At 36.5% G+C, this 20,988-nt stretch overlaps 1 protein-coding gene across 12 annotated transcripts in view; it reads left to right on the top strand.

The window, feature by feature from the left end:
• Window positions 1-20,988, top strand: part of LOC141426873 (dual specificity calcium/calmodulin-dependent 3',5'-cyclic nucleotide phosphodiesterase 1A-like) — a 348,580-nt gene that overhangs the window by 265,753 nt on the left and 61,839 nt on the right. The window lies entirely within an intron of this gene.

The following is a 20,988-nucleotide window of genomic DNA, read 5'->3' as shown; positions in this document are numbered from 1 at the left end:
TTGAGAGTTCGCATAACATGGACGTTCCCTGTTTTTTATTAGATATAAGAGGGAGCCAGACGAAGTCCATGAGTACCAACAACTCAAGGAGAGTCACTGTCTGAGACTCACTTTAACAAAAGTATAAGCTCTGTTTCTTGAAAGCCCCTTATCATACTGTCTGGAAACGAGTGGTGACGAAATTTGATTCCATAATTTCATACGTTGCAGGAAGTGCCGAAGGAAACGTACAGTGGTAGGACCACCATTCATCGAGATGGTGACTGTCCTATAATGGTAGTTGTAAAATGGGTACCTAATTTTAAAACTTTTCGGATGGAGAGAGAGTTGTGAAAAACCTGCAGTGCCCCTGGCGGCGCCATAAATTGTTCTATATTTGACATTTAAACTTTTTTGACACGCCAAACATTGGACACTTGTGTTACGCAGCAACTGTACATACTCAAATTAGGCCTCAGGCGAATTTGAGCTCCGATTGTACTCGCGACTCGTTTAGGCAAATTGGTTGACTATAAAAAAATAGACGAATAACGGAATGGAGTAGATCGCTTTAGCAATGAAATTTAAACGTTTACGTGTTTTTGTTTATGCTATTGTTTTTGTAGTTTTGTCTTTTAATTGAGGCGCAGGTTATGGAATTTACCGACCATACTTAATTTCCGTAGTTCTACTTATAGATATAGTAAATAGGATAATATGAGAATGGATTTACATGAATAAATGTTATAGTTAATTGTACCATCTAAATTTCAATGTCGTTTGTCAAATCTGCTACCTGACGGAATTTACAGAATTTTTTTTTTTGTTCTCCATAGTACATATTAATTAAGTTATTATCTGTTTTTTTAATATATCGTAAATAAGATCTCTAAAAATATTTTTTATGTTGTTCTGTAAAATAATTGGGGCAAATCATCTGGTGTAAGTACTACGAAAATCCACAAATTCAAATTGCAAATAAATCAATGAAAAATCGCATACCTTAGCATGGCGACGAAAATCAGCTCAGTCAAAGTAAAAGTCAAAGTACTTATCTTTATTGTCAACATAGGTGGTTTACAATATAGGTGTTCTAACGTACTTATCGTAATTCGTATCGCCCACAGGCATTGCAGGCAGGCTCACATTCCGAATTGAAACTGGTTTTATAAAAAACTACTACCGTTTTGCCGCCAAAAAACATCACAATATCTTTGAAATAGCAGATCTGGTTCTATTCTACACAATTGTATTTTTTTAATACTCAAATTGTTTCAATCCGAAAAATACTCTACTATTGCAAATATTTTGTCACAAACGGAGGGAAACATCTCGAAAACATCGCAAACTCCTAATTACCGTAATAAAGGATTGGCTGACAACCAACAGCCACCTGTAGAATCAATTTATTATGAGAAGTTAATGGGGGCATGACAAATTGAGACAACTTCCCTAGCGGTGGGTAAAGTTAGTGGATTGGCAGACGGGCGGGTAAAAAACGTCAGTTAAACAGTGTAGAATACGGATGAGGGGTAAACTACATTATGCGTGTAGAATGTTGCGATATTCAAGTGTTTTAGGATGTAAATAAAACAAAATTGTGTCAATTACTAAGACAGTGATGTTATCGATTATTTTCTACTCATAAAGGAGCGACCACACCGCTGCTGCACAGGGCATGCGATAAAATCGTGACGCTTACGGCACTACACTGCGATTCCATACCGTCACCGTTTTTTAAGCAGCGATGTGGTCGCTTCTTTATTTGTTGTTGTGCCTATTGCAGCAACAATCGGCCTGTATTTAGTTGGTTTTTTTTTCGATTATTTTGCTCGAAGTTTAGTTTATTATGTGAGATCACGACATTATTATGGTATGTCCAAATATACCCTTTATTAAGAGCATGATCTCTTCAATTGTTTTTGTTACAACAAGTAAAGCAATCTTCAGTTATTGACAACCGTACTAAGTGATAAACTTTTTTTGCGAAATAAGAATTTACAATCCAAATTATAAACGATTTTTAATAGCTTAAAATCAGCTCGTCTAGACTGGCCAAGGTCCCGTTACCGCGTAATCAAGTCGGGGCTCGGAGGAGATTAATTTTTAAACGCGCCTAATCCGGTGTCGGCTTTGAATTTCACGTCCGAGCAACATCAGACTTGTCAACGGAAAAACGGCTTTGACTTTATATTAGAATTTGAAATTAGAATGAAAATGTTTTTTTGTTTCGTCACTAATTGCCAGCCAGTCTGTTAAGTTTTGTTTCTTTTTTATTTTGAATTCGGAATAAGCAGTTTTTTTCTATGTTGCCAATTACCAGCCAGAGTTTCGTGGACAGTTTTTTGTAACGATCAATTTTATTTAATCCGTAGATGTATTAGATCAAGTCGAGCATGATACTGTCAAAGACTTCCGGTGACAAGAATGCTATTGAACATGTCTGCTTTTTAAAAATGGAAGAGTTATAATTCTATCATTGATATTGAAGTGTCACTGTCATTTTTTTTTTCTTAATAATATTGAACATGATTGAAATCGTACCTGAGGTCTGGTTTTAGTTTAATTATAAGTCTTATTGATATATCTGTGTATGATTTTATTTTATCTATTGTTAACAAATAGGAATGGAACCTACGTATTTTTTTTTTTATTAGCTAATATTTTGTTTCACTGCTGGGGAAAAGACTCCGTATTTCTTAATTTTAACAATTGCAATTAATTAAATCATGTGAGTCACTCACAATATGTTTGAATTATTCGGCATTGTCCTTTGTCAAGGTCCGCGCATGTTCTTGAGTGAGAGAGTGAGACTGTCATACATATTGGATACATTGCCAAGCTAGTAGTAGGTTACAAGCCAAGGCCAAGTGGTTAGAGAACCTGACTACGAAGCTTGAGGTCCCGGGTTCGATTCCCGGCCGGGGCAGATATTTGTATGAATAATGCGAATGTTTGTTCTCGGGTCTTGAATGTTTAATATGTATTTAAGTATGTTCTCATCTATATAAGTATGTTTATGCGTTGCCTAGTATCCATAGTACAAGCTTTGCTTAGTTTGGGACCAGGTCAATTGGTGCCAAGTGTCCCATGATATTTATTTAATGAGGAAGCAAAACATTTTGAAAGAACATCGAATAGTAAATTAGCCTTCGCAAGTTTTAAAGCTGTAAGTTCTTATTTTATTCTTCCGAAAATTTGTCCTGCTGGTAGAAACTATCCATCGAACATAGGGCTTTGCTATTAGTGTTTTAGTACTTAGGTACTTAATAATAATTCGTATATATGAGAACTAGCCAAGTCCAACCTTAGGCCTAAATATATTACCCTAAGTTATAAGAAGAAATTATATTTTAAGCTGTTATAAAATAATTACAGGACTGATTATTAAACTTGGCACCTTGCCACTTGGCTCTTATTTCACATTTATGTTTTGATGGGATGTGGATGTCTTGAACATTGTAACAAATTTTTTTTCCTCTTCTTTCAACATTTCGTTACTATTTTTGATTTATTTTCGAGAACCAAGAGCTCTAAATTATACTTATTTTAAAAGTATTTTCAGAAAGTATGAATGATTTGTGAAATAGTTTTCAGAGATCAAACTGCCTATGTAAATACATATTTTTCTGTAACTTTCATTACACGTGGTGCGGGTTCTTTGATATATTACTTCAATATACTCGTAACACTTCCACCAATGTAATTGGTAATTCGAGTCCAATTTACTTGGCAGCCAAGGCCATTACTCCCCTAATCACCGTTCTGACGGGGCTCATTCATTATACTGAATTCGATTCATCTGTTATAACTACAGTACCACCCTGTTTAGACACCTTTTTATTATTACCCGACTGCGAAGAAGGAGGGTTATGTGATTTGACCCGTATGTATGTATGTATGCATATTCCTATGTCCTCTCGTAACTACTCAACGGCTGAACCGATTTTGATAAATGATACGTCATTTGATTCGTCTTAATGACGCGAGTGACACTGGGTAGGTACATGAATTCTGAAAAAAATAAAATGACGGAAGTTTGGCGCCAAATTGTGTCTTCAAAAAATTTTTATTCAAACCTGTCGATAAGGTTATCAAAAAGAAGGGATTTAAAAACAGACTACAAAAATATATGCAAGTCATGTGTTTTTATTTACCATTTTCACAGAAATATCAAAAAAGTATGAAATAAAACAATAAATTTAAAAAATCGAAACTCGACTGCGTTGAAAAATAATAAAAAGATGAAAACAAGACGTGGACATAGTGGTCTAGAACTCTGTTAAGTAGCTAACTTAAACTTCAACAGTCGGGGCCCATTCAAATCGCGGCTAGCTCAAAAATTCTTAGTTCTTAATGGGTCCCGTCTGTTGAAGTTTAAGTTAGCTATTTAACAGTACTAGACCACTATGTCCTCGTCTTGTTTTCTTCTTTTTAGTATTTTTTTAACGCAGTCGGGTTTTGATTTTTTAAATATTTTTTTTAGTGTTGTCGTCGGTAGCACACGTCGGTTGCGGATGTCAGCGAGGATCGTCCGTACATTCGTGGGGTGGTTTGGTGGTCTGTCTCTGCAACAATCATAGGGGCTTATAATAATGTAATGAGTTAAACCGTCCGCAACGGACACCGATGGCGGACGACGGTCGTCCGACTGAGATTCCGACGCTTTCAACTAGCCATTATCTACCTTCTAAAATTTTCTGCTCGTTGAGAAAATTAAGAATGGTTTTATATACAGAAACAATGATTTGGTATAATCTATTTGCAAGCACTCCGAATGCTACGTCGTCTGTGGTGATTTTTAGGGGACTTATGTGTCTTTAATTTCTGGTATTTAATACTGTTTTGTATGTTTTTAAGTTATGCCAGTAGGTAGTTGTCTTTTACACACTTAGACCCGCTTCCAAGGTTTAGGATTAAAAAACATTCTTATCCTTGGTTAATCCATGCGAGACAGCCCTTAAACAGTTTTTTTTAATAAATAATTCAAATTAAATAAAGGGAAAACCTACACAGCGCTTTTTCTATCCATGGCACTTCAACGACCATCTGGATTGTACGCTGCTACGGTACTCCAATTAAGCACAATAAGTTAGCCCGGTGCGGCGGCGCGCGATGTTTACGGCAATCGACCTGACAGCCGGTGGGTCAAGTGCACAGACCTTTCCCGGAGCGCACTCCTGGCTACTCTCATTGTTTGGGAGCAACAACATAGAAACTATTGTCTCTATGAGCTCCTAGTACATGGAATTCAGTTTATTCGTTTTATGTACATTTAAATATTTTTTATATGGATGGGCAAACAGTAAACACCCTCTATCCAATTGAATATACATACATACATAGTATATATACTATACATACATAATTAAATTCGCACTCTGTCAAAATAGCTAGAACTCAAATTACATAACAAAATAAATTATTTGCGTGTCGAAATCTCATATAATTAAAGAAAGCCAATAAAAGCCTACGTTTTAATTAAGTAAAAAATTCTGTGAATTTTTAATTTTACTGCATGAAATAAGATAAACAATTCTACAGAAATTTGTGCCTGATGAGGTAGATAATTGAAAGTTGGAAAAAGTAAACAAAATCTCTGTTAATGATAAACAACGCAAAAAAATGTCTAATTGGCAGACTTTGTTTTATTAGATGGAAAACAAAAATGGGATTCTTTACTAAAAGCAATAAACAATCGTTCGATTTAGAAAACATTTTGCAAAAATATTTCTTCACGTTAAAAATAGTGGCGTTAAAAAAACACTGGAGAATAATGTTTACCTCCATTTTTCTGGGAACCTTTCTCATTCCAAGACGTTTCCGCTTTCCTCCACAAACATCCATGTTAATGTCTATGTGTGTCTCTGTCTATTGTACGTCATAAGGCCAAACGACATCATGCGAGTAACACTAAACTACCAGTAACTTGTACCGAATTGCGAAAACAATTACTTTGCGCACCCGCGACCTTATTATAGCTAGCTTAATGCAATAAATGTGTGTTCATGCAGTTACTCTACCTGCACACTGTAAGAAAACATACTAATCACACAAACCCATCTATCACCACCACCACACTACACTGACGTGTTTCGAACTCAACTTCAGAGCAACACAACCGTTCACCATGCTACCAGATGTTAGCAAAGGGCTCTGCTTAATACAATTACTTGAAGATAACTTGCAAAGTGTAAGTCAGCCCAACATTTCAGTCCCTTATCATCCTACGTGTAGGTATACTATATACATTCTTGTTTCCGCACACCGATTTGATTCCTACTATTCCTTGGCTCGATTCACCTCTGCTCTGTTTCGGTGAAAAGGTTATTGTTATGCATGACCATTGATCATTTTGTGAACCTGTTTAAACTTGTTTGATTGTGCCGTGTCCAGATTAAGAATATATAAGACCCCTTTTTTCTCGTGGATGTCAGAAAAAGTGACCAAGGGACCTGATATGAGACCGGGCCGCAGCGCTCTCTATTGCCAATTACGAACTCCAAACTCTAATTACTAAATTGGCATACTCAGCGGTTAAATGTAATCCTTTTTACAAGCTTATTATACCTTACAAGTTGCGTACAGTATTTGTAAGTCGTAGTTTCAAAACTTGCTAACCATATCGAAAATACGAACTGAGTCATGGATGCGCAGAAAAACCAGAAAAAGAGACCAGCGGCAGCAGAGGTGGTTTCTGGTTTTTCTGTGCATCCATGTCTCAGTTTGTATTTTCGATATGGTTTCACGGTATACCCGTAAAAGTAACAAATTGGGAGCTCAAATAAAAAATACAAAAATACTCCAAAAAACCAATCATAACTTGCTAACCATTTACTTATCAACCACTTTTGTAACGTGACCCTTTTAAGTTCGCATGGGACGACCATGTTAGCTTCATGTCGGCAGTAAATATTCCAAGCTATAGAAGGCTGACTGGTCACTTTACCTCCTGTTGATAAAATGTAAATCAATAGGTACATTCCGTAAACACAAAACAAAATGTGAATTGAGCATGGTCAAATAACAACAAACCTCCCAAACACCTATGTGTATATCAAGTCTATCTTGTTGCCTACTAAATCCAAGTAATTGCATTGAGTAGCGCTCATAGAAACACGTCTACCCTCATATAAATCACCTTCCCAAAGCCTTAAACAAAGTCCGTAACAACCCTTTTAAGTTCGCATGTGACGACCATGTTAGCTCCATGTCGGCAGTAAATATTCCAAGCTGTAGAAGGCCGATTGGCCACTTTATCTCCTGGCGTTGGCCGTAATGGGGCTGAATTCGAGACGCTCACGCCTCCGACGATCTAGGTTGGTTTTTTCTCGGAAAATAAAGAGCTTCTTCATGTAACGAAGGGCGGCTTGCGAGGAGTTTGCTTTTTGAAGTTTTGTTTGTCTTAGAAGTTTTGCGTGATAATGCAGCGTTGATTTTTTATTCCTTGATAACAGTCTGCTGGCATTTAAGTTAAACAACGATTTAGGCATTTTTATCTCGAGTTTAATGAAGGTACTTAGTTAAATATCATAATATCGAATATGCCACGGTAAATAAGCAATAAACCCGCCTATTGTTTACCTTGTAATTTTCCTTTTATGTGCCAGTTTTCTGTATCGCTTACTATTTCTGGTGTACAATAAAAAGTCATTGTATTGTTTTGTATTGTAAATGACATGACATGAATGAAATTTCAACACGTCAGAGCCTCAGAGCCAACAAAGTTGCGGACGCTAGGTGGCGCTGATGTCGTGCACAGAGCCAATAACACACCCAAAAAAAAAACTCTAAAAATCTTAATTTTTATGTCTTTTTTTCTATGTTCGGAACCATCTAAAATAACCCCACACTGTATTTTGCTTAGTACTTGGGCTTTGCTAACACTGGTTATTCATATGTAGATACCTACAAATTTGTACGGAACTCTTGGTACGCGAATCCAACTCGTACAGTCAGCATCAAAAGTAGCGGATCACTTTTTTTACTCTGTCGCATTGACACATTGACAATCTTGCATGGCGTTTAGTACGTAGCTGTAAAACGACAAAGTACGAAAGTGTACAGCTACTTTTGATGTTGACTGTACCTAGCCGGCAGACAGCCCAGTACGAAAATCATTAGTTTTTATGTATGCCTGGTATCTTGTTTAAAGTAGATGCAAATGAAACTATTCTTTACCTATATCATTTACCACACAAAGCTAAATTTAGCGCAAAAATCTAGGGACAAACCAAGAGGTCAAAGGTCGGTTACCAAGTATAATAGAGAGCCGGAATAAACTGCACTGCGGTCGAATCCTAGCGAGATTACATTTTAGAAGGTTTTTCCCAAATCGACCGTTTAGGTGGGCCGATGGTACTTTATTAAGTTTAGTAACTTACAATATCACAGTAGACAATGCTAGCCGAGAGCGACATTCTAGTTACGCTCTAAAATTTAAAGATAATTTCTGTTTATTACTTAGGCTACTAAATACCTACTCAAATTGTGACTGTAAGTAATCTTATTATTTTTAACCGACTTCAAAAAAGGAGGAGGTTATCAATTGGTTGTATTTTTTAATGTTTGGTACCTCAGAACTCCGTCATTTATATGAAGCGATTTGTTTTTTTTTTGCGTTCGTCTAGGAATGTCTTCAATTAGGTCCCATTAGGTTGTATCTTAAGGAAATCGAGGGAACTCTTCAAATGTTGTAGGGACACCTATAGTAAATTGGATATATTTAGTAGTAACTCGTGCATTTGCTCATAAAATCATCATTTGGTGAAATTTAACTGACAATGAAAACGACAGTTGACCATCGGAGTTACTCAGGAGATAGGCTACTCAATAACAAGTATTTCAAGGGTTGAATTTTAATTACTTTGACACGGTTGCTAAGCAATATATTTGCAATATATTTGCATATGGTAAAACGGGTGGTGAAACACCAGCACTCCTCAATAATGAACGTCGGAAAAAGCAATATTTCGTAAAAGGTGACGAGCAGTTGATATTAAACTATTGTATCTTAGATTATTTTACACTAAAAAGCGTGAAAAAAAGCGTGAACCGACTACAAAAAACCATGAAAATAATTTTCTACCAGTCTGAAGTCGGTCGGTGCCTCAACACGAGCAGGAGTGATTGAAGCCCAATATAAAGTGCGTAGGTGAGATAGATGACTACAGGTCCACTCCTGCTGGCTCGTGCTGAGGCACCGATCGACTTCAGACTGGTAGAAAACTATTTTCATGGTTTTTTGTAGTCGGTTAAATTTTTTGTTAAACATTTTCTAATAAATAAATGCAAAGGCACAACTTTGGCTTTAACTACATAAATCGCTTCACCTACTCACCTATTACCAACTCAACTCAAACTAAGACGAACTAAACTAAACTTAAATTACTACTACCTCTCACGTAACAGTCGAAACTCCAGCCCAATTCGAAGTCAACGTATAAATTCACAAATTGTTGTTGCAAACAGCCTACGCTATCAAATTAGTGTCTCTTTGAAGGAAACTCGTCCGCAAAGTTCCATGGTTATTGCTGTGATTGGCGGATTATCAATCATAATTTGACCCGTTGTATTCCAGGTATTATAAGAATTCAGTACCACTACCATGAGTTTACAGTGACCGTACTCGATAGTGACGGCTTAAATTAATGGGCGTATGGTGGAGAATTGTACAGCGCCTCTACAAATAATTTACGCCGTCGCTATCGAGTACGATCACTGTAAACTCATGGTAGTGGTACTGATGTCTTAATGTTGGTCGTGTCTTGACGTTGAATTTGACTAACATCGTCGAAACACCTGACTCCATACAACGCCTGCTTATTGGGTTTAAAGGCGGGTGCCTAGATAGAGAAGAACCGCAGTAAGTGTCTTCCGTACCGCATTATTACTCAAGATTGTTTAATGTACGATTGTGCAATATTTGTAATAAACGACAGTGCAATTCCGCGAAATGATACTTAGTGTGAGACGCATCACTGTTCGACTTTACAAATGTACGACAGTGTCTACGTGCGAAATGAAATTATCTGGCATATTACTATGGTTGGTATAATAATACACCCCAAAGAAACGGATTTAATTCAGATTGCAATGCAACCGTCTTGCTTCTAGTCAGTTGTTCCCAACTAGTTTGACCAGGAGTCACTTTGATTTCATTAGGTATTATAAGCAGAGACCACAAGTAATACATAAGTAGATAGTACCTAGTAAAAGTTCAAGAGCTATATTTAAAGACAGTGAATTGAAAATAATCAATTTTAAGTCGACAATTCAAAGCAACTAATAATGAAGTTTTTGTTTCATGTACCTACTGGTCTTTGTCAATTTGCAAAAAAGTATTCTTAAGACCTTAAGATTAGTAATTTCGTACATTTTACGGAGTTTCGAAAGAACATCAATTTTACATTTGAAATGGAATTTTTACGTTTATGTGTATTCTATGTAGGCGTTGTCATTGTTTTTTTTTCTTAAGGTTTACCAAAAATAAACAATGGTCGATCGAACGTTAGTTTTTGTAATCATATCCTCTTCATATCCTAGAAAATATATACTATTTTATACTTATATAATATTATACTAATATAAGATATGGTTACAAAATCGGCTGCGTTTGTTTCCTTTTCGTAAACATTTAGAAAAAATATTAATGATGATAATGGAAACCTTCAAAATGGATCTATCTGTTTCTTAAGGACCCTTGGATTTTTTGTGAAATGGTGTTTTTTTTATTTATTTTCTTTCTTAACATTTGAAATTTCGATGTTCCGATGCTTTTATAACGCGATAAAGTTTCACAGAAGTATAAAATTCGCGCGCCTGTCAGCACTCCTGAAATGACCGTCGATAACGACTTTGAGGCGAATTACGATCGGTTTCTCGCGTTAACGGGCGCTCGTTGAGTTTAAATTCGCTTAGCACATTTTAAGATGTTAGGACTTTTCGAGGACTACGTAAGTTATTGGGCTTGTAAAAGACGCTAAAATGCATTGTCTTATAGACGGTTTAGTGCTAAATTTGTTGGGTGAAAACGAGATTTAAATGTGTGTTTTCACATTAGGTATTGCTCATTTTGACTCTATCCAAATGTTACTAGGATTCTATCACCTTGTCGTCTACAATGTAATATAGTTGGGGAAACTTAATCACATACCGGGATGGAATCTTTTCAAAATCAATTTCGCTATGATTTCTTTGGCTGATGTCAATATGAAATTATTTAGCACAATATTAAATTAAATTAAATTAACACGTGATTAAATTTCCTCGATTATAATACCTATTATATTTGTTAATATTAGGTACCTACCCAATTTTTGAAACGTTTGCATATTTTTTTTATTACAAGATTTTATTTAGTTTCACATGTTCCGTTGTCTGTCTGTCTGTCTTTAATCAAGTTTTGGAAGTTAAATTTGATTAACTTCCAGTAGTCAGACTGACTTGAAATTTGGAATAGTTATGTAAATTGCGTGACAATACAATAATCTATTAGTGACATCCTGGTAGTCCGGCCAGGATCGTCTCCGCAGGACGCAACTCTTCAACGGTTAATAGCATCGACTTGAAATTTGGTACCTATGCAAATATAGTTTGAATGACAATACAAGTAAAGTCGACAAAAGTACAGTCAGCCAAAAAGAGCTTGTATTAAAATGTTTTTTTAGCAAAAACTTGCTAAGTATTCAATATTATCGTTTGAAAACATTTTATGAACAGAAATATTTTATTTTGTGCACTAGAGCTTAAAAAGTAATTTTATGCCACCGACATCCAGCACACTTGCGATCTTACTAAGCATGGGGCGTAAATGTCTTATTAAAGCATAATAATTCACAATTCCATAGGTATTTCAAATAAACATTTGCCATTTTCTCGATCAGAATCACCTTCACTATAAAAAAAGTCACTAGCTTCTTTTACGCGTATTTCACACGCAACCGGATTTGTGCCATTGGCGAACCTCGCGTATGAAATCAGGTGTGACAACAGCGAATTGTTAACATCTCCCGTATTCCGATAGCGAGTTAGGTGATTTATGTTATTCACACGTTACGAGAGAGTAGGTAGGAGTTGTGTTACATTGCTCTGCCTGGCCGACGGATTATAAATACTTCGCCCCGTGGCCTTCAATGTAACGCGTGTGCACGGTACTTACCGTATAATGTAAAAGGTTTAATTTTAAAGAATGATTTGATTGCTGAAGATTAGCAATTCTATAAAACGGAAAAAAAAACACTTTTGATGTATGGGAGCCCCCCTTAAATATCTATTTTTTTCTGTTTTTAGTATTTGTTGTTATTGCGGCCACAGTTGTACATAATCTGTTAACATTTCAAATGTCTAACTATCACAGTTCATGAGATACCTACAGCCTGGTGACAGACGGACGGACGGACAGCGAAGTCTTAGTACTTAATGGGTTTCTGTTTTTATTACCCTGTAAAAAAAAGGTAAAAGTTACTTTATCAAAAAATGCACAATAAGGTACTTAGCTATATTTTTCGGATATGATGCTAAAGGTATAAAAAGGTATAAAAGTAAAAATTCTAATCCTACACTTAAACATTGTAGACAAAACAATCAAACCCTACTAACTTCTAATTTTGTTTGTATCGACTTCAACATTAAAACTTAGCAATGAACTTTAATGCGATCTCTGAACGCCCACTCCACCATTCCGCATATTGCCTGTTCATTGATAAATAAATCATTTGCGTGGGCGATTCTGCCGGGATCACACCTGGATATTGACCTTTCCCGATCTCTGGACCAGTAAATCTGTTTTTAGAGTTCTGTTACAAAGACATTACTAAGCAGAATCTACCAGCCTTTTTTGGTTAATACAAACAACGTATCACTATCCCAGCCTATATACGTCTCAGAACAAGAGGGCTTGGGCTATAGTTCCCACGCGGGCCCAGTGCGGATTGCGAACTTCACACGCACCATTGAATTGCTTCGCAGGTTTGTGCAGGTTTCCTTACGATGTTTTCCTTCACCGCAAAGCTCGTGGTAAATTTCAAATGTAATTCCGCACATGAATTTGGAAAAACTCAGAGGTGCGAGCCGGGGTTTGAACCCACGACCCTCCGTTTGAGAGGCGATAGGTCAAACCACTAGGCCACCACGGCTTTTTTTAAACAACGTATGTACAGTGGAAAACCTTTTTTACAAGCCTAATACAATGATCTAACCTTTTTAGTGAGATTCACAAATAATCAATTGTATCGTAATAGTAATGTATGGAATAAAAGAAATACGTCGAAACAAGGTTTATTGTCTCTGACTGACAGCGTCGTTCATTCCACTTCGTACCACTAAACATACTAAACGAACGACACAGAAGTGAAGAATTTCACAAGCTGTGTATAACGTTTATACTAGTATTGCTTAGGGCCTCAGGTGATACAAAAACCTAAATGTTACAGAAACAAGGCGAGCAAAATAAAGGTCCATAAAAACAAATCAAATAAAAGTCTCGTCTTTATAGAGTGACGTTTATGGGTAATATACAGTCGTCATAACTCATAGGCAGATGGGTTGTCGTAAAGGCCGGCGCGTGCAGGAACGGGTGTTACCGCCCGCCCTGGCTCACTCTGTGGCTTAAAGTAGCGTAGTGAAGCGTTTAACAACTACCTTCATATTTTACTCTTTTATTAAACTTGCTACTTACTTATGCTTGGAAGTTGTAGCTTCAAAGTTTGCAAAAAAAACGGTCACTTTTTGGCATCCGATTGAACTGAAATCTGGCGTTCTCATACTTATATGTAAATCCAGTGTTAATACAATATTTTGGCAGAGAAATTGTGGTAATCCGGCCCGGGTCGTCTCTGCGGGACGAAACTCTTCAAAGGTTAATAGCATTGACTTGAAACTTGGAACGGAGTTTGGATGACAAGACTTACAAATGTGTAACACTAACATTCTCAAATAAAAGCGTGTCCAAAAAAAAAATATTTTTTATATTTCATAATTACGTTCATGTTAACGGTATTTTAGAGTTAAGTATAGACTTCAAATCAGAGTCACACAACGAGCTGTATGCGTGGAGTTTCTTTACGCAATATAATCCGGAATACGAAAATTCGGTGAAGGACTAAAGTCACCGACATAGCTGTAAAAATTATGCAAGTTGAAGTGGCAATGGGCGGGCCACATCGCTCGAAGAACAGATAACTGTTTGGGGAGAAAAGTGAAAAGTTCTCGAGTGGCGACCGCGAACCGGAAGACGAAGCGATGGCAGGCCTCCCACTAGGTGGACTGACGATATCGTGAGAGTTGCGGGGCCGGTGGATGTAAGTGGCGAGTTGTCGTTCATTGCGGCGTTCTAAGGGGGAGGCTTTTGTTCAGCAGTGGACGTCTTCCGGCTGATGATGATGATGATGAGACTTCAAATACTTTGGGTCGCCATCCAAAAAGGTTAAGAACCGCTATTCTAGTCAATAAAAAATAGATTTTAGGTCTAATAAAATCCACCTGGCAGGCCACCTCTGTCATACACCAATCAGCTTTTTCTTCGTTCCATACAGACTAAGCCATTTCAATTTTACCGTCATAGTTTATGGTCACAAAGCAATCCCACAAGCAAACCTAACGGAAGTCTAGAATGCATCGGTTAATGTTTTCCATGAGAAATATATTGAACTTAGTGTTTTCTAGATATACGAGAAATCGCAAAATCTTCCGGATAGCTTTTATTGGTTCCATGATTTATTTTACTCCCGCAAGAAATATGAGAGGAAATTTATAGCTCGTAACGTTGTTTTAAAATACTTGACATTTTTAAAATATTGCTGGTCATACACACGTCATAAATAAGTGATCATTTCTGTACCTTGTCGCTTTCAGTCGTTACACAATTTCGTAAGGCTTTTCAAACATGACGTTAAAGTGACAACGTACAAAAGTGATAACTTATTTATGACGTTGACTTTTACCTATGTATACCTACCTGATGGCAGTATATCAGTCAGCATCAAAAGTATTAATTTTTTTAAACTTAAATTTTTCATCTCGTAGTCGGACACCCTGTCATTAACAGTACTTAAATATACAATAAATGTATGTACTTGGACGTTTCGACCACATTACAGTCTGCTCGTGCCCACGGCCACTGTAATATCGTCAAAACATCTACTCACAAAACTACTAAGAACTTGACCTTATCCTTTAATCATGTACCGTGAACATTAAGAACGAATTTTTGGGTTACCTCTACAACCCAAAAAGAGACGAAATAAATAAGAAATGAAATTTCGTATAAAAAACCGAGACGCTGCAGCCGCAGTTGCAAAACTTTATAACTAGGGCCCGGAATTTTGCGTGTGGCTATTGACAGGTTGTAAGGAGAGAGCACCGCTTTCATTTGTTTTTTGAAAATCTACCTCTAGCGGTAAGTTTCCAGTCAATCGAAACCTACCTCTTGTGCTTGTATGAAAATATATTTCCAAGAACATACACCATTATCATGTGGGATTAAACGTCCATAGTAAATTAATCCTGTGAATCTTGGCCTTTCCTAAATTATTCCCTCAAGGCGTAACTACGTGTGTTTTCCTCGTGTGGTAATTCGTTTTCCTCCTTTGGTGGGGTAAAAAAATATGTTACGAAAATATTTCTTTTATTTACTCTCCAAACAGTTTTGGGGAGGCGCGAGAATTTTTTATCGCAACAGAATTGTACTAAAGCGAGGTGCTGCTAAGGAGACAATTCTATTCTTAAAAAATCTGAGTCCCAAATAAGTCTAGTTACTTGTTGAAAAAAAAACATTTTGCTGACTTGTACTTTTCGTTGATTGTTTACATTTCTTTCCAAATCTCTAAATCGGTTGAAATTTGACTTTCAAGATTGATAACGTTACCTACTTACATACGGGTCTATATCGACTGGTCAAAAATTGACAGTCGTAATGTAATGTTTGGCATAACTCTTTTTCTCTGAAACCATTTATTTTTCTGAATTGTTATAAAACAAACCTAACGTAACCTGTAGAGTTCTAAAGGATGACCATTTAAAAATTTATGAAAAATGTGCGGTTTCAGCGGGAAAAAAATTATGGCTAACAATAATTATGACAAACATTACAATATGACTTATAAAATAATGGCAGTCGAAAGGATCCCCTTACATACATAACACATACATAAATAAGCTTGTAAAAACAGTCGAGGGGTTGGTTATAAAAACAGTTTTGTTAAGCCACGTGGTTTGTATTTTAATCCTTTCATTGCAGGGCAGCAAGTTCAAATGCCAAATATGAAAGTGCGTGTTAATCCATAGGTACTTCTTATTTTCATGCGGTATAATAAAACGCTATAATCATGGTTTTAGGCGACGTTTGTGATTATAATCTGAATTATAATTTTGTGCCAGTATTATAAAGTTTTTATGCCTATTCAGAATTCATTGTGAAATATTACATATTATTATCCTGAGAAACAGATTTTGAATTATAGCAATGGTAAAATCTACGCGATTTTTCAAAATTAAGCCCCAGAATAGTCGTTTGAAATAGTAAAGCTTCAGTAGTTTTGGAATTCTTAACATTGTTTTCAACTAAGGATAGTTCAAGTCACTGTTTTGATTCACGAAGCGGTCTTTTACTTAAAAGAGCTTTTAATTAGCCGCTTTATTTACACAAACTGCTACGCCGCCAAAGCCTGTAAACAATGGATAGGTAGGTAAATATTTACACGGGACTTTAGTCTTTTATTTTTTACCTATTTGCCTCTTACGATCCCATTTTGTGCATCGGTATTTTTACTTTGTCACAGTAAAATTTATAATGGAAATTTCCCATTTTATTCCATAGTTTCAAAATTAATCAATTTTGAGAACTAAGTACACTTTTTGGATATAATAATTGATTTTGTGGAGGTCCATATTAAGGAACTGTACCACAACCTTTTTACTTTGGTGTTCGGGTAACAATTACACCCGAAATTATTACTTTGGGTAATTTGGTTTTCAGGTAATTATTATTAATTATTATTGGAACAATATTGGAACGTATAACAGTGTTGTAATTTAAAATACAAGATATAAAAAAATCACTACATTTGAAAGAATACACAGTAAATGAAACAAAAAGAAAAAAACCGGCCAAGAGCGTGTCGGATACGCCCAGAATAGGGTTCCGTAGCCATTACGAAAAAAATAAGTAATATTTTTCTAAGGATTTCGTATTTTATGCGGAATCTTTCAAGTTTAGGTATATTTTATACCTTAGGCTGCTATTTACTCATAAACTACTGATAATTCTCAAGCAAACTTAGCCGTTATAGTTTTCCTTGTAAGTTTGATATACTTGCTACTACCCTGAATTTTTTCAAATTTTTCCACCTACCGGTTTAGATTTTAGAAGGGGGGACGCTCGATTTTAATGAAAATTTGTACTTTAAAGTTAAATATTTCGCAAACGAATCACATAATCGTAAAATTGTCTTAGCAAACCCCTAATGGTTTTAAAAGACCTATCCAACGATACCCCACACTATAGGGTTGGATGAGTAAAAAAAATCACCCCCACTTTACGTCTATGGGAGGTACCCTAAAAAAAAATATTTTTAATTTTTAATTGTACCATTTTGTCGGCATAGTTTATTTATATATTCTTGCAAAATAACAGCTTTCTAGCATTGACAGTCCCTGAGCAAAGCCGCGGACGGACAGACAGACAGACATGGCGAAACTATAATGGTTCCGTTTTTGCCATTTTGGCTCCGGAACCCTAAAAACTGAACAAATGCGAGTGAAACTGGCTTGTCTAGATATGACTAATAAGGGAAGTGTTGGGGGCTGGCAATTGACTGTGACAGATAGGCGCAGTGATCCTAGAATGTTCAAATTTATCTTAAATTATTAGATTAAACTGTAGTTATTGTAAATCGTCAGTAAAATTCACCTACACACACACAAAAAACTTTGATACTCACTAATACCTACTGACATCTAATGGAAGACGGTGGATTACATCGAAATCAATATTCCCACAAGATTATCCGTCGGCCAATTTACTTTGAAACTTCCATCCGTCAATATTACTAGACTGGAGGAGCTCTTTCTCACTGGCCGACATTTTAGATATCATCAATGAAGATTAGCCCATGTGATAAGCACCCGAGAACTTGAAGTTATTTTCTGAAGCCCACAGACTCTCCTGTAAGGCGTTATCAACTTTGACTTTGACGCTGCTTTGATACTATAATATAATATGATACTTAATTCAATTTAACACGCAAACCTTAATCCTGGTTCGCAGTAATAAATTCAAATTCAGTCGTGAGAACTGAATTTACGAGAATTTGTTCAATTAACCTGGTTCACTACAACTTGTTACATCATTGCAATAGTAGTTTTATAAAAGATAAGTTTTAGGGGGAAAAAAAAAACATTTTTAATACAAGCTTTTATTGCTGACTGTACTTTTTTGTTGTGTTTTTGTGACTGTTTTTGCTGACTTACTTGCATTGTCACCCAAACTACATTTTGCATACCTACCAAATTTCAAGTCAATGCCATTAACCGTTGCAGAGTTCCCTTCTACGGAGTGAATCCTGGCCAAACTACTAGGATGTCACTACCAGGTAGTGACCAGATTATTGTATTGTCAGTATTGTCACGCAATTGACATAAGTATGCCAAATTTCAAGACAATGCGGCTACTGGAAGTTGATCAAATTTAACTTACAAGATTCCATCAAACATTACATTGCAAGTTAATAAAAAGCTAAAATGCAACCAAAGTACATATTCCGAAGGAACTTCAAGGTTCATGTTCCCACAAGGGCTGAATGGGCAGAAGGACTGAAAATTCATGGTATACGGATGGATCCAAAATGAAATCCGGTACAAAAGTAGCCTAAGCATGGGAAATTATGCAACCGTCTTTCAAGCAGAGACGTATGCAATTATCTCCTGTGCACAGGAGAATATAGATAGGAAGGTAAAGGAAAAAAACCATGTATATACTCAGTGACAGTCAAGCAGCTCTAAAGGCACTCACATCGCCAAAGGTTGACTCAAGACTGATCTATAATGGAGTACAAGCATTAAACAAGCTTGGCAGACGCAACAAAGTGAGACTGGTTTGGATCCCAGGACACAAAGGCTTCATCGAAAATAAAAAAGCAGATGAGCTAGCAAGGGAAGGTTCAATGAACAAAAACATAGGGCCTGAACCGTATGTGGGACTTTCACAGGGAACCATAAAGAATGCCATAAACGACCACACCAGACTTAAACACCAACAAGAGTGGAAAACACTGGAAGGTCTAAAGAATTCAACACGATTCATCGAAAATGTCAGCACAAGCTGGACTAAAAAACTCTGGACACTCAGTAGGAAACAACTCCGACATATCGTCGGGGCTTACAGGTCATTTCGATACTAAACACATACTAGTAAAGATGGGACTACAGGACAATGAAGTTTGTAGAATATGTGGCGAGGAAGACGAAACAATGGAACACATTATGTGTGAATGTGACGCCCTCGCCAGATTAAGAATGAGAGTCTTTGGCGACGGTTACCCCGCACCAGGAGACTTTAAGGCACTCACTACCGCTACGTCAAATCATCCAATTTATGAACGAGGTGATAAAGGCAATAGAGTAAGTGCGAAGGAGGGGTAATTACACAAAAGATCCCTATGGGTCGAAGTGTATCCGCAAGGACCCCTAACGATAAGATAAGATAATAAAAAGCTTGTAAAAAAGTGAGAGAGTTGTGGACTGACACACACACACAATATACGAGTATGTGTGTGATGTGTATGAATGAAGCCTTTCATGCACAAGGCTTTGTTTTAGCACGTAGGCGAGCACTAAGTACAGATTTTTGGAAATGAAACCTGTAAAGGATTGAAATAAGGGATTAATTGTTGCATGAAAAATCGAAACTAGCTTCAGCTATTGAAATCATTTATTTTTATTTTTAGATGTCCATTGTAAACAACAAAATATATTTTGAAAATCTACCCTTTAAGGGGTGAAATATAGGACAGAATGTTTGCGCAGTAGTTTGGAAGATAAGGAGGGGGCGAGAGGTCAATTTTCACGTAACGTAACGGACGTAATCGCGAACACGTACGCAAATGATCATCATCATCATCACGTCAGCCTTTATATATATATATATATATACGTCCCACTGCTGGGCACAGGCCTCCTCTCGGAATGAGAGGGCTTGGGCCGTAGTTCCCACGCGGGCCCAGTGCGTATAGGGAACTTCACACAGACCATCGAATTGCTTCGTAGGTTTGTGCAGGTGTCCTCACGATATTTTTCTCCACCGTAAAGCTTGTGGTAAATTTCGATTGTAATTTCGCACGTGAATTCTGAAAAACTCAGAGGCGCGAGGCCGAGGTTTGAACCCTCGATCCTCTGCTTGAGAGGCCATATGTTAAGCCACTCGGCCACGACGGCAAATGCACACAAATGATAAGAAATAAATGATTTTAGTTGAAATGCCTTGTTTCTTTGGTTTTGTCACTAACTGAAAACGACGTAGGACGTTTTGTTGGCGCACTGATTTAAAGAACGCTACCATGAAGAATGACAATAGGCTTACACTGATGATATTCCTCAATATGGTGATTTTAACCTTGAAACTGTAGTAAAATTATAACAAAAGTAAATCGTGACACAGGCGTATTTTTACAAAAAAAAAACATTGTGAACATATTCGTTTTTATGTTAATTTGTAATCTTTTGTTACAGGTAATTACCAGATTCATACCAACTAACACCTTGTCTTTGTTATTTGTAAGTAAAATAGATCCATCTTAAACGTTTTACCCATTTTCGTTTTAATAACAATTATTTTGCTGCGACTTGACAAGAAGTAAGATTTGTTCAGCATCCAATATTAACCCTTTCTTAGAAATAGAAAATTAGTTTTGAAATTCTACGAAACAGTTTAGGTAATTATTGAACTGAAGCGAAGTTCATCTTTTCTGTCTTTGATGAGAAGGAAAATAGCAAAATTTAATCTATAAAAGTTTA

The sequence above is a fragment of the Choristoneura fumiferana genome, chromosome 3 (genome assembly GCF_025370935.1).
Source record: "Choristoneura fumiferana chromosome 3, NRCan_CFum_1, whole genome shotgun sequence".
NCBI classification, from domain to species: domain Eukaryota; kingdom Metazoa; phylum Arthropoda; class Insecta; order Lepidoptera; family Tortricidae; genus Choristoneura; species Choristoneura fumiferana.
This window is presented reverse-complemented; position numbering and strand designations above follow the sequence as displayed.